At 42.9% G+C, this 12,478-nt stretch overlaps 1 protein-coding gene across 1 annotated transcript in view; it reads left to right on the top strand.

The window, feature by feature from the left end:
* Positions 1-63: 63 nt before the first annotated feature.
* Positions 64-12,478, top strand: part of TMEM232 (transmembrane protein 232) — a 138,877-nt gene continuing 126,462 nt past the window's right edge. The window contains exon 1 of the mRNA XM_075272250.1: positions 64-141. The gene's annotated coding sequence lies outside the window, so the exon portion shown is untranslated. The remainder of the gene's footprint in view (positions 142-12,478) is intronic.

The raw sequence follows: 12,478 nt of genomic DNA, 5'->3' as shown, positions 1-12,478 counted from the left end.
GGAGCTGGGCTCGTCATGCGCACACGTGGGGGTGGATACAGAAACTCAGCCTCTGATTGGTCAGGCGGGGAAGGAGTGTAATTTAGCAGAGAGGATGCTTGTGCGTCCTTAGCAACCGGGGGAAGCGAAACTAAGGAGTAGGTAGGTGAGTGGGAGAGTGAGTGTCCACTACAGTGCCTGCGCTGTGAGTATATGGGCGCAACATGGCAGATGTAAGTTGTATTCGCTCTCACAGCTCCAGCGCTCTCCACAGAACTCTCCTCATCTATGAGACGTCATGCGCACGTTGTGGTAATAACCGCAGCGCGGACATGCTGCGATTTCCAAAACCGTTGCGGTTTTGTAAATCTCAGCATGTCCATTATATCTCCGCAATGTGGGGCTTTAGCCTTAGGCTAGGTTCAAACCTTCACTTGATCACGAATCAGGATTCTGTTTCCCATTCCTCCAGTCGGACACAGAGAAACAAAACCACAATGGCAGGTGTGAACCTGGCGTCAGTGATATCACCAAGGGTTAATGCTGCAGATCTCCTCAGAAGTTTATATTCTCTCTATACAACTACGTACCATATAGAGCTAAGCACCTTATATTTTACACACAATATATTGATGATAATGTTCAGAAGAAATGGAATATTATTCCTGGGTCACTGATTTTATTTCAGATTGAACTTTAAGATTTATTGATTTTATAAAGAATGATAAAGTTACCACAAAGGCATATTCTAAGAAAGCTGCTAGTAATAGTTTTTAATACTTTTGAAGTTGCCATAATGGAAGAATAGATGATCAATGTGGCATACAGCGCAAAAAGATTTGGACTTTCATTGTTCTGAAAATGGATGTTCGAAAGGTCCATTACACGTCTGTTTTTCACTGTTGTGTCCATGGGGTCTTAGTTTTTAAAAAGTGTTGCAAAGCCAGAGGTGACCTGAATGTGGTTAAACAAAATTCCCATAATGGAGCCAAAAAATTTATACAATCAGAGTGTTTAGCCCCAGAATTTGAAAGCAATAGAAAAAAAAAAATCTGGGGCTTTTCATCCAAGACTGGTTCAGTAAGACAGTTTTGGAGCTTTTTCAAAAGGATTTTTCAGCTTTCATAAGCGATCCTTTTGTGAAAAATAGTAGAATTAAGGCATTGAAGAGTTTTTTGTTTCTTTTTGTCTCCATGCAGAATAAAAAAAAAATCTCCAGTAAGAACAGCGACATAGGTAGAATAATTCGAACATCAGAATGTACCTTATTTGAGAGTGGAAATGAATACAATGTTACTACAACGTTCCCATAAAAAACACCCATCATGTGTGTAAATTCAGTGAAAATAAAAAGTCATCCATTTTTTTCCCCCCAAACATCTTTGCAACCTAAAATGTACCAGTAGAGGGCAGCAAAATGCTTTGTAAAGACAATCTCTTGTAAGAAAGCTCAGCGCAGTCATGCATTGTAGAAATAAAGTGAACTTTATTTCTTTCTGACGATATTCATTATTTTTCTTACTTATGTAGCACCAACATATTCCACAGCGCTTTACAGACAGCATTGTTCATTGTTCCCAGTAGTGTCCAATCTAAATTCCTTTTTTTATGTCCTTGGAGTATGGTAGGAACCCCCCCCAAATACAGGGGTGCATAAAAACACAATGCAGATGCCGCCTTTGGCCAGCCAGGGAGCCAATGTGGAAGGCTACTGGCACTACTGAGCTGTTGTCCTGTCCATATAACATATTAGAGCTGACATATACTGTATATTACTTGTGCTAAATGTAGAGCTGATTACAGCATAGAACCCCTTCCCCCAAATAAAATGATTAACCAGCACATAATAAATGAATTGTAAGGGCTCATTCACACGTGAACAAAGGGGCGGATTTTGACAGCAGATTTCACTTCAAAATCGCCCCTTTACAATGGTGGTCTATGCAGACCGCCGGGCTTCTTTTTTCCACTAGCAGCGGGCTGCTGCTAGCGGAGAAAAGAAGCGACAGCTGCTTTCTTCAGGCGGAAGCCGCGGCGCGCTGGACCGCGGCTTCCGCCTAGTGGCAGCACCCTCCGATGTCGGCTCATTCATTTGAGCCGACATAGGAGGGGAAAGCCGCGACCGCGATGTGTCAAAACCCGCCCAGGCCCCCAACGTGTGAATTAGCCCTTACTGTTGTTACTTTTTCATTTGCTGTATTATTTTACGACACATTCAGAAAGTAGTAGTGACATTTTATTTATTATAGGATATATTTACGCTAGGTTCATACTAGCGTTCAGGCCAAGATTCCACTTAAATCACATGAAATTCCACTTAAATCTGCCAATTTTAGTATAAAATTGGCAGTGAAAAAAAGACGTCATGGACTTTTTGAACATCCATTTCCAGAACAATGAAAGTCCAATCTTTTAGCGCTTTATGCCACATTGATCATCTATTCTTCCATTATGGCAACTTCAAAAGTACTAAAAACTATTAGGCTGAGTTCATATGTAGTATCTGCCTCAAAATCCTGACCAAAAAGACGGCTCCCATTGAAATCAGTGGCAGTCATTTAGTTCATTCAGACATGCTCATTCTCCGCCTCAGTTTCCGGACCAACAAACCCCAAGTGCACTCAGCCTTACTATCAACTTTTTTAGAATATGCCTTTGTGGTAACTTTATCATCCTTTATAAAAATCCACAAATCTTAAAGTTCAGTCTGAAATAAAATCATTGCCCCAGGAGCAATATTCCATTTCTTCTGAAAATGATCAATATAAGGAGCTTAGCTTAGGAGAGATCTGCAGCATTGCTCCCTGGTGATATCACTAAGGCTATGGCCACACCTGTGTCTGTCCCCCAATTCTACTTGAAAAATGTAGAGAGAAAAGTTTCCACATTTTTCAGGCAGAAACACGGTGAACCCCATTATAGGTCCTCTTGCGGACCCGAAGGACACAAACCGAGTGCTAGTATGAACCCAGCCTTACACCATACTAAAAAATTGCATTAAATTACCTAAAAGTTTTTTTTATGTTAAATGTCTCTAATACTGTAGTCCGCTCTCAGAGTCTTATGACATCCTGCTTTGTACTGACTGGGGGAACGAAAACAGAAACTGCTGTCTACAGATGGGTGTTTGGTTTGCTGAATATGCCTAGACATGTTTTAAGCCTGTTGAATGGGACAGACATTGATGTTCATACTACCCATAGGTGGCACTAGAGAGAGCTAGTTTGTGCAACAAGTGACTAAAATCATTACATTTGATAGTTTTGTTTCCTAGCAAGAAAACTTATGTAATTGAGCGCCATCTTGTGGCCATAATATAAAACAACAGACTAAATAGACTCATAGGAGAGGCGTATGTTTAAAGGGGCTCGATCAACAAAATTATGCTAATAGAGCCCCACATATGCGTGAATAGCCTTTAAAAAGGCTATTCAGGCACCGTAAATGTTATATTAAACCCCGGTCCCGTTTTTAAATAAAAGCATTAAAACATATATGCTAATCTTACCGAACGTGCCCCATGGGCGGGGATGCACGGTGCGACGTCAGCTTCGGGCACGCCTACCTCTTCTGTCTTCTTGTAGTGACGCCCTCTGGTTCCGTGTCTTCTTCCGTCTTCTTGTCTTCAAATCCCGCGCCTGCGTAGTAGCGCTTCCCTCCAGAGCGCTACTGCGCAGTACACGCGCGAACTGCCATTAAGTAAAATGGGTTCTGGTTTTGGCTTATAAATCCTAATGCAGAATACTGACCAAATCTACCAGGTGAAAAATACCTAAGGCTTTATTCACACAACAAGATGCAAAACAACTGTGAAGTGCATCCATTTTTCACGTCCATCTTGCACCCGAAGGGCACCTGTTTTTTTCAGATTACATTTTGGTGTATGGAGGCGTCCGTGAAAATGGACAAAAATAGGACATAATCTTTATTTTGACTGACCGTTGACTGCCATACGAATATCTCCCATTCACTTAAACTTATTGCTGCCATGTAGATCAATTAAAAACACAGCCATTATTTACTATTGTGTTGATATAGCTTAAAGGGATCCTATCATTCAATCACCTTTTTTTCTAACTAACACGTTGGAATAGCCTTAAGTAAATGAGTTCTTTTGCAGCACTGAGGGGAGCCTCAGCGCTCAGACAGCACTGGGGACGGCCCCAATGCTGCGAGAGAACTCTCTCCAGCGCCGCCTCCTCTTCTTCTGCAGCAAGGTCTTCACCGTGTCTTTTTCCGGTGGTGGCTTGTAACTTTTAGGCCTCAGGCATAGGGCAATCCCGACTGTGTATGCCCGCTGGGCACGAGAAAATGGCCATTTTTCTTGTGGTCGCAAGCATGCGCAGTCAGCTTGCCCTATGCCTGAGGCCTGGAAGTTACAAGTCGCCACCGGAAGAAGACTCGGTGAAGACCTCGCTGCAGAAGAAGAGGAGGCGACGCTGGAGAGTTCTCTCACAGCATTGGGGCCGCCCCCAGTGCTGTCTGAGCTCTGGGGCCCGCCCCCAGTGCGGCAAAAGAACTCATTTACATACCGAGAAAAAAACTGGATTTTAGGCGAACAGCGGCGCGGAGAAGACAACGAAAGGTAGGAAACGAATAGCCTTTCTTAAGGCTAATCCGACGTGTTAGTTAGAAAAAAGAGTGATTGAATGATAGGATCCCTTTAATGGCACATTCATAGGACCGAGTTTCAGCTGAGTAAGCTGTACGGGACAGTATGTCACTGGGAGGCAGTGACTACTGGCAGCATAGATAACTATACTACGAGTCCCTCTCCTGGCTAACGGTGCAGGCCGGTAAATCCGGTCAACACGGACCAACTTTCTGCAACTCGTTTGTGTGAATGCGACCTTAGGCTGTCGTGTGGAGAGATTTGTGAAAATGGCCAAAAATAGTACATGAACTATAAACTATATTTTTATGGTTCATGAATAGCCCTCATTCACATACACTGAGACATGACATGAGGCATCCGTTAAAAAAAAAAAAAATGTCACACAGCCATTATTCACTTGAATAGAGCTTTACTCTATAATACAGGGTCATGGTACCTCTTTAGTGCCCTTTGGTGTTATCTGATTATTGCTGCACCTAAGAACGTGACCATATGACATAGCCCTAACTGGTTATATACAAATCCTACAGTTGTCAAGCATTGTAGTATTAAGCAAATACTTAGCAAGTAACATTGTAATAAGGCTATTCAATTTTTTTCTTGATTACCTATTAATGTCACCACTATCAGAGGCTTGTGACATCACATTCAAGAGTCACATGACCTGATTACATCTCATTACTATTTAAATGAATGAGACTGAGCTGCAATACTAAGCATGGCCATTATACAGTGTGTGTTAGGCACTAAAGATGCCACAGCATTTTCTGACCTCTTTAAAACCTCTCCTAGGTATATCTCATCAGTACTAGAGTCCTGGATAAACCCTTTCAATGTTATTGATAGATGTGTTATTTCTAGCAGTCTTAGGGCTAGTTCACACGGGGCCAAAGGGACGGATTTTGAAAGCGAAATCCACGTCATAATCCGCCCCTTTACAATGGTAGTCTATGGAGACCACTAGCATTCTTTTTTCCACTATCTGCAACTGCCGATAGCGGAAAAAAAGAAGCGAGCTGCCCTTTCTTCAGGCGGATTCCGCAGCTCCCTGAGCCGTGGCTTCTGCCTGGCAGCAACAACCTCCGGCGTTGGCCCATTCATTTGAGCCGACTCCGGGGTGGGGGAAGCCACTATATCGTGGCAGGCGGGTTTTGACCATATTTTGACTTGGCTCCCTGAGTCAAAATATGGTCCAAATAAGCCACACCGCCCCCTGTGTGAACGAGCCCTTAGAGCACCTGAGAAGGGACTGTTAATAGTTTATCTACAATACTAAGTGAATGAAGAAAAAAAAGAAATCTAAATCCCATTAATATTTGGTGTGGCCTTTGCCCTTTGGAGAAGGAGTCCTGGAAGTGACCATATGGCCCCCACAGAATCTTAATCTCAATATCATCCAGTCTGTCTAGGATTACATGAAAAGACAGAAGGATTGGAGCAAGCCTACATTCACAGACGATCTATGCTTAGTTCTTCAAGATGGCGGGAACAACCTCCCTGCTGAGTTCCTTCAAAACCTGTGTGCAAGTGTACTTAGAAGAATTGATGCTATTTTGAAGGCAAAGGATGGTCACACCAAATATTGATAAGATTTAAATTTCTCTTTTGTTCATTTACTTCATTTTGTTAATTGACAACAATAAACTATGAAAGGGATTGTAGAAATGCCTTGTTAAATAAGCACATATTCCAATAGGTCTTTTCAGACCCCCGTGTATAATGATCGGAGGTCCAGGAAAGGTAAGAGAACATAAAAAGCAGTGTTACTTACCTTTCCACGCTGCGAGCAGGTTCGGGCCTACTTCAGGATGCTGCCTGACGTCACATGACCCGAGACGTAGGGCCCGATCATGTGACGTCCCGGGTAATGTGACGTCCCGGATGTCATTAAAGAAGGCCGACACCATCGAGGACTGCAGGGGAGCTGGAGATAGGTAAGTAACATTGTTTTTTATGTTTTTATCCCCTCTCAGTCTCCAATTATTAAACTCTGGGGTCTGAAAAGACCTCAGAGTATAATAATTGTTCGTGGGTGTCCACAATGGGACATAATAGTGTGTGCAGGAGCCACTATGAGTTATAATACTGTGTGCAGGGGCCACTATGGGGCATAATACTATGTGCAGGGGCCACTATGGGATATAATAGTTTGTGAAGGGGCCACTATGGGACATAATAGAGTGCGCAGGAATGTGGGAGGGGGGGATGGGGGTCAGTTGGTGTCTTCAGCGGGCGTCGGTCGAGAGGAGGGCCCCATGTCAAAAGTTCGCAACGGGGCCCCGCCGGTCCTAGTTACGCCACTGGTTAGTGAGATCAAAATCTTGCGCATGCTCTGTATCGTCATTAAAGAAGATGGCTGGCGGCCATCTTTCCTATTCTTCTTGAATGAGCATACAGCACATGCTGAGAGATTTTGATCTTGGCAATATCAGTTGCTGCTCATTAGTGAAGAGGATCAGTAGGAGGGATCTTCTTCAAATGAGGGGGCGTTCTTCAGACGTGCTCGGAGCACAGGGGTAAAGCCCCCTCTGCTCCCTGAGCTCGATTTGCAAATCAAGAATTACAAATTTATTCAAAAATGGCTGCAAAAAAATAAAGGGAAAATAGCCTCTCTAAAACCTATTGGAATATATGCTTATTTAAAAATACGTTTCTGCAATGATAGAATCCCTTTAACATTTCTAGTTCTGAAAACATTCATACATTGCAGCATTTCTTCCACACTTGCATAAAACCATTGCACAGTACTGTACAATACAGGGCCGCCGATAGGCCAGTACTACTGCTACTGGCGTCAGGGGCCCGGCCAAATTGAAAAATTGGGGGGGGGGCCCGGTTTTGGCCCGCCACCATGTGCCGGCCCCCTGGCGCCTGTAGCAGTCATTGTATGTCCTATTTCAACTCAGATCTGCATCCAGAGGATGTTATTCTTGTGTAGATTAAGCTTGAATTATGTTGTATATAGTTTAGCAAATCCGCCTTTTAATATAAATTTTATTGTACCTTGGATGGCAGTTTTGTGGATTACTTGACAACATTGTGTGCAAGTTAGGGTATTGCATAAAAACTGTGACTTTTTTCTCTTTTATGCCGCCCTTGCCACTTTCCGGGTGTGTGGCGTGTGCTGGGTTACTGGCCCCAGTACTATCATCATTCACATCCACTTAGTGGTATAAATAATGTCTGAAATCTACACCATTTAGATTTCAGTGTAGCTGCATGGCCGTGGTAGAGGATGCACCTGACTTACTGTCATAAATGATGTGCATCTTCTGATGGAGTGCAGGCATTATCAAGAATGGTGCTCTTAACACTCTACTTCATAAATAAGATACTCCGTCAAGTATGTTTTATAAGCCTTGTCAAGCCCATGTATGTAAATCGCCTCAGTAGATTTTGAATTAGACCGTTTTTATTCATATGCTAATTAGCCTCCAGCGAGCACCGGAAGTCTCAGAGAACACCGTGTGCTGTGTGTGAGAGCAGGGAAATGAGTCGTCATCATCAGCAGCCTCTGCTGTGCACACAGGAGAGAGAGGAGTACTTGCTGAGACTTCCGGGTGCACCCTGGAGGCTAATTAGCATATGAATATAAACAGTCTAATTCAAAAACTACTGAGGCGATTTACATACAAAAGGTAGGTGTAGAATAGCCTTTCTAAAGCCTATACAAGTACGTGGTTAGTTAAAAATGACTTTTCCCAATGATAGAGCCCCTTTAAGGGATGGAAAATGTGGTAAGAACAGCGACTTTGCCCACAAGCAGGAATGATAAAGCCAAAGGAATCTGTTTGGTTTGCATTGATCTTGTCGGGCGAAAAAGAAATTGGGGGAAAAAATGCCAGATTTCCTACAATGGACTCTTGTCGGCCTTGGGGTTATTATGTGACACTGTCTGGTGACTGACTGGCAGAGGTGTACATAGATAGTTTATGGACATCTTGTTGGAAAGCAGAAAAGACACTAGTTCATCTTGCACAATGCTTTGGGTAAAATGTGTCCACACAAAATCAATGTTTGAGGCTTAGTAGAAAGCATAGCAGCTTATATGGTGAAGTAGAATCTGCGAGGTTTACTTTAACCTCTTAAGGACCGGGCCAGTTTTCATTTTTGCATTTTGGTTTTTCCCTCCTCACATTCCAAGAGCCATAATTTTTTCATTTTTCAGTTCATAGATTTACATGATGGCTTATTGGTTGTAAAACAAATTATACCTTGTAATGGTACCTTAAAGAGGACCTTTCACCTCCTGGGGCACATGCGGTGTAATACATCATTGTGCGTCCCCGGTGAAAAGCTATCGGTGCCGGTACCGTAGCTCTTCACTTTCAGAAGGGCGTTTCTGACAGTCAGTCAGGAACGCCCTTCTTCACAGTAGCGTCTATTGTGCTGTACTGTGAGGAGGCGTTCAACTCCCCTACTCCTGATAGTACTCGTCCATAGACCACTCAGCGTCATGGCTGGGTGGTAAGGAATGCCCCCTCTCCCAGTATAGTCCTTCTGACAGTGAGGAGCTATGGTACCGGCACCGATAGCTCTTCACCGGGAGCACAGAACGTGAAAGCTGATAGTGTGCTGAATTCAGTGCACTGTTGGCTTTCTAGTGGTGTATTACACCCAGGGGTGAAGCTGCTCCTTTCACCGCCCGAGGCGAAGTACAGAACGCGTAGCGCGTCGAAAGGGGGCGGGGCTTAGCGCCGTTCAACGGGCAGAGAGCAGGCCCGGAGACTGCCTGCGCTCTGCCTGAGCGTGAGGGGAGTCTGCTGGAGCAGCGCTGCTCCAGTGGCCTCCCCAAAACACCGCTCCGTGCTAAGCCAGTCCAGGACAGCTTGTCCTGGACTGGCTTAGGTTAGCAAAAATGCTGAGGCCCTGGCATAGCGCCGCCTGAAGCGCTCGCTTCAGGTCGCCTCATGGGAGGTGCGGCACTGATTACACCGCATGTGCCTCAGGAGTTGAAAAGTCCTCTTTAAAAAAACCAGCTACCTTCGTAAACCCGCAGAGCCCATAGACTATAATGGGGTGCGTCAGGTTTCTGCCTGAAAAGGGCAGAAAATGTGGAGAGAAAAGCCTAGCTTGCAGGACTTTTCTATCCGCCTCTTTCAAGTGGAATGGGGATCAGAATCTCCAGGCGGAGACTAGGCGCAGGTGTGAACCTAGCCTGAGTGGCAAAAGCAGTGCTCTGGGAACTCAAGGCCCTCCCCCAGTGCACCAACTGCCTCATTTGCATAAGACTTTGAAGTTGTTTTTCTCCAAATCTAAAAATATGACCTAGATAACAAAGGTATGATGTTTGCTATTGTAATGTGCTTGGTAATGTAATGTATGATCTGAGAAGAAAATATACAACAAAGGGTGCTCCCTATTGCAGAGCCTCACTACAATAATATATAGTGTATAAAAGTGAAATATCACTTCCTGAGGTTGTGAGTGCAATCTGCTCTACTGAAGTCCAAATGAATACAATTGGTATATGAGCTGGCTCAGAGAAACACGCACAGCTAGATAGTGTATAGTGAGTTCTGTTTAATGGAAAGAAAAAAGGTAAGGTTTAAATACATTGTAGGTGAGGTTATATATTGTATAGAGAGAGAATAGGTGGGATTAGTATAATTAGCATAACATAATTGCCTATAAAGTTGTAACATAGTACTGGCACACAGCTATTGGATAATACACAATAGGAACTGTATCTCATTATGGCTTCTTAGGGAGTATGAGTTATCTGGACGGAACAAAGAAAAGGAATTTAAGATGGCTACAGATATACCTTGGCAAGGAGTATAAAATGAAGGACAGTTTGCATCTTCCACAAGGTGTGCACCTTATGTGGTGCAAGCCACAACAACTAATGTATATAACAGAAATGGGATCCTTCAGAACTTGTGTCGAATCCCTGGAGTGGTGATAGCAATCCAAAATCTGTTGTATACTTTGTTGCAGTCTTATAAAAAAAAATAAAAATACTGCTTTCAGGGTCAGATTCTTTGTAGCCACATTTAATGTGGGATCCGTCCCTTTTCTCATTCCACGCCATGGCCAGGCTTAAGACAGATCTGTTCTTTGTTATTCCTTTTTATTTTATATTGTTTGTATGTACATATTTTTATTACATCTTTTTATTATTAAACACTTTACTTTTTGTGTATATTAATCTAAAAGATTGCCCATGGCTATAAACGTTCCCACAAGTCCAAAGAAAGTAACTATCACTTAGGCTTGTTACCTTTTTTTGCTTGCCATTTGTGCATGCTTTGGGTATATTGGTGTCTTGTCTACCCACAAGTGGCGGGTGGTGGCAGCTCTGTGCGTGGATGTGGGAGTGTAGAAGCTGAACTCACCCTTGTGTTGCCTAGTGTGATAAGGGAGTTGGAAGTGGAGTTCCCCTTTTTATGATCGTGGGTAGGTGTGTGGCGAGCAAGGTGTTTGAATACCCCATCTCTATACAGTGAGCGGATATATCTTGTATGAGAGTTCGATTCCTCATAACTTTATTAAAGAAAAGTTCCTGCTTTTTAATTATTGCCCTCCATTTGTCTCTGCCCTTTTCATACTCTTTATGTCCATAAACAGAAAAATCAGTTTACATTGAAGTCTATGGAGAAAAAAAAGAGGGTGGAGGAAAAGGTGTTTAGCTCTGTTGTAATGGAATGTAATTTTATATTGCAAAGGGTTTTCTCTTCCACCAGGAACTGTTCTCTTTTTCTCCAGCCTTCTGCATAGATGTCTACTGACCACAACTTACAGGCGTTTTATCATCTCCCTCTTTCAGCAGCTTTTGCCTGCTGTCTCTTCTTCTCACTTGTATTTTTCATCAGTCAAAGCTGCCTTCCCCAACTTGCTGAACAGGACACTATGAAGTATCACAATATAGACTTTACCATGAGAGATTATTTATTATAAATACTAGGAATCTAATATCAATTCAGATCAAATAATATGCACAGTGAATGTACTCATACTGTAAATGTCTAATTACGTTACACAGATTTGACCACTGCCCCCATAAGGATCAGCTATTCAGATTTTTATTGGATCCCTATTAGAGATGAGCGAGTGTATTTGATCGAATACCTCTGCCGCATAGCTCCCAGTTCAAAAAAGCGCCAGGGAAGGTGGTTAGGGCAGTAAAAATTTGATGCCCCAGAAGTGTTTTTGCATCGGGAGCTATGCGGCGGAGGTATTCGATGGAATATACTCGCTCATCTCTAATCCCTATATTATACCATGTACAGAGCCAGAAGTAGATGGCCTGATTATTATACTGTGTAAGGAGTGATCTGCTTTTGGCTCCATACGTTATATAATATGACATCAGATGCAGCCAACAACTGAATTGTTTAGGGGCTAGCTGTCGTTCCCCACCGAAACATTTCTGGCCTGTCCTAAGTGTAAATAAAAAAAGATCTCCGGACAACTGCTTTAAGGCTGAACAGACAACTCTAGCAGTAGAGTTGATCTGATACAGAAGGACAGCAATGAGTGAAAAGCAAGCACTTTCTTTTGCATATATATATATATATATATATATATATATATAGTTATTACCTGCAGTTTAGATTAATGAAATTTCAAAAAAACAAACAAAAAAAACACACGTTTTAAAAGTTTAGGAATGCTTAAAAGAGAAGCCAGGTTTTTGGCCGTCTTCACATGTCCCAGTGCCCCTACGACAGTAATGGTAATCTTCCCTATTTACTTATTACACTTGCTGCACATCTATTTTTTCCACGTACATGGCCATTCTGCTCCCTGCTCAGCCCTCAGGACCAGTTTGAGAGAATTTTACTGATCCCTGTTTTGAGATCTACTTTTAGCATCTACTACCAGCATCCACTGTTTGACCATTCCTGGTATATAATGTAGATGCCAATACGCATGTTATAC

The sequence above is a fragment of the Leptodactylus fuscus genome, chromosome 1 (genome assembly GCF_031893055.1).
Source record: "Leptodactylus fuscus isolate aLepFus1 chromosome 1, aLepFus1.hap2, whole genome shotgun sequence".
Taxonomy (NCBI): Eukaryota; Metazoa; Chordata; class Amphibia; order Anura; family Leptodactylidae; genus Leptodactylus; species Leptodactylus fuscus.
Note: the sequence above shows the minus strand (reverse complement) of the source record. Positions and strands in the feature narration are given on the sequence as shown.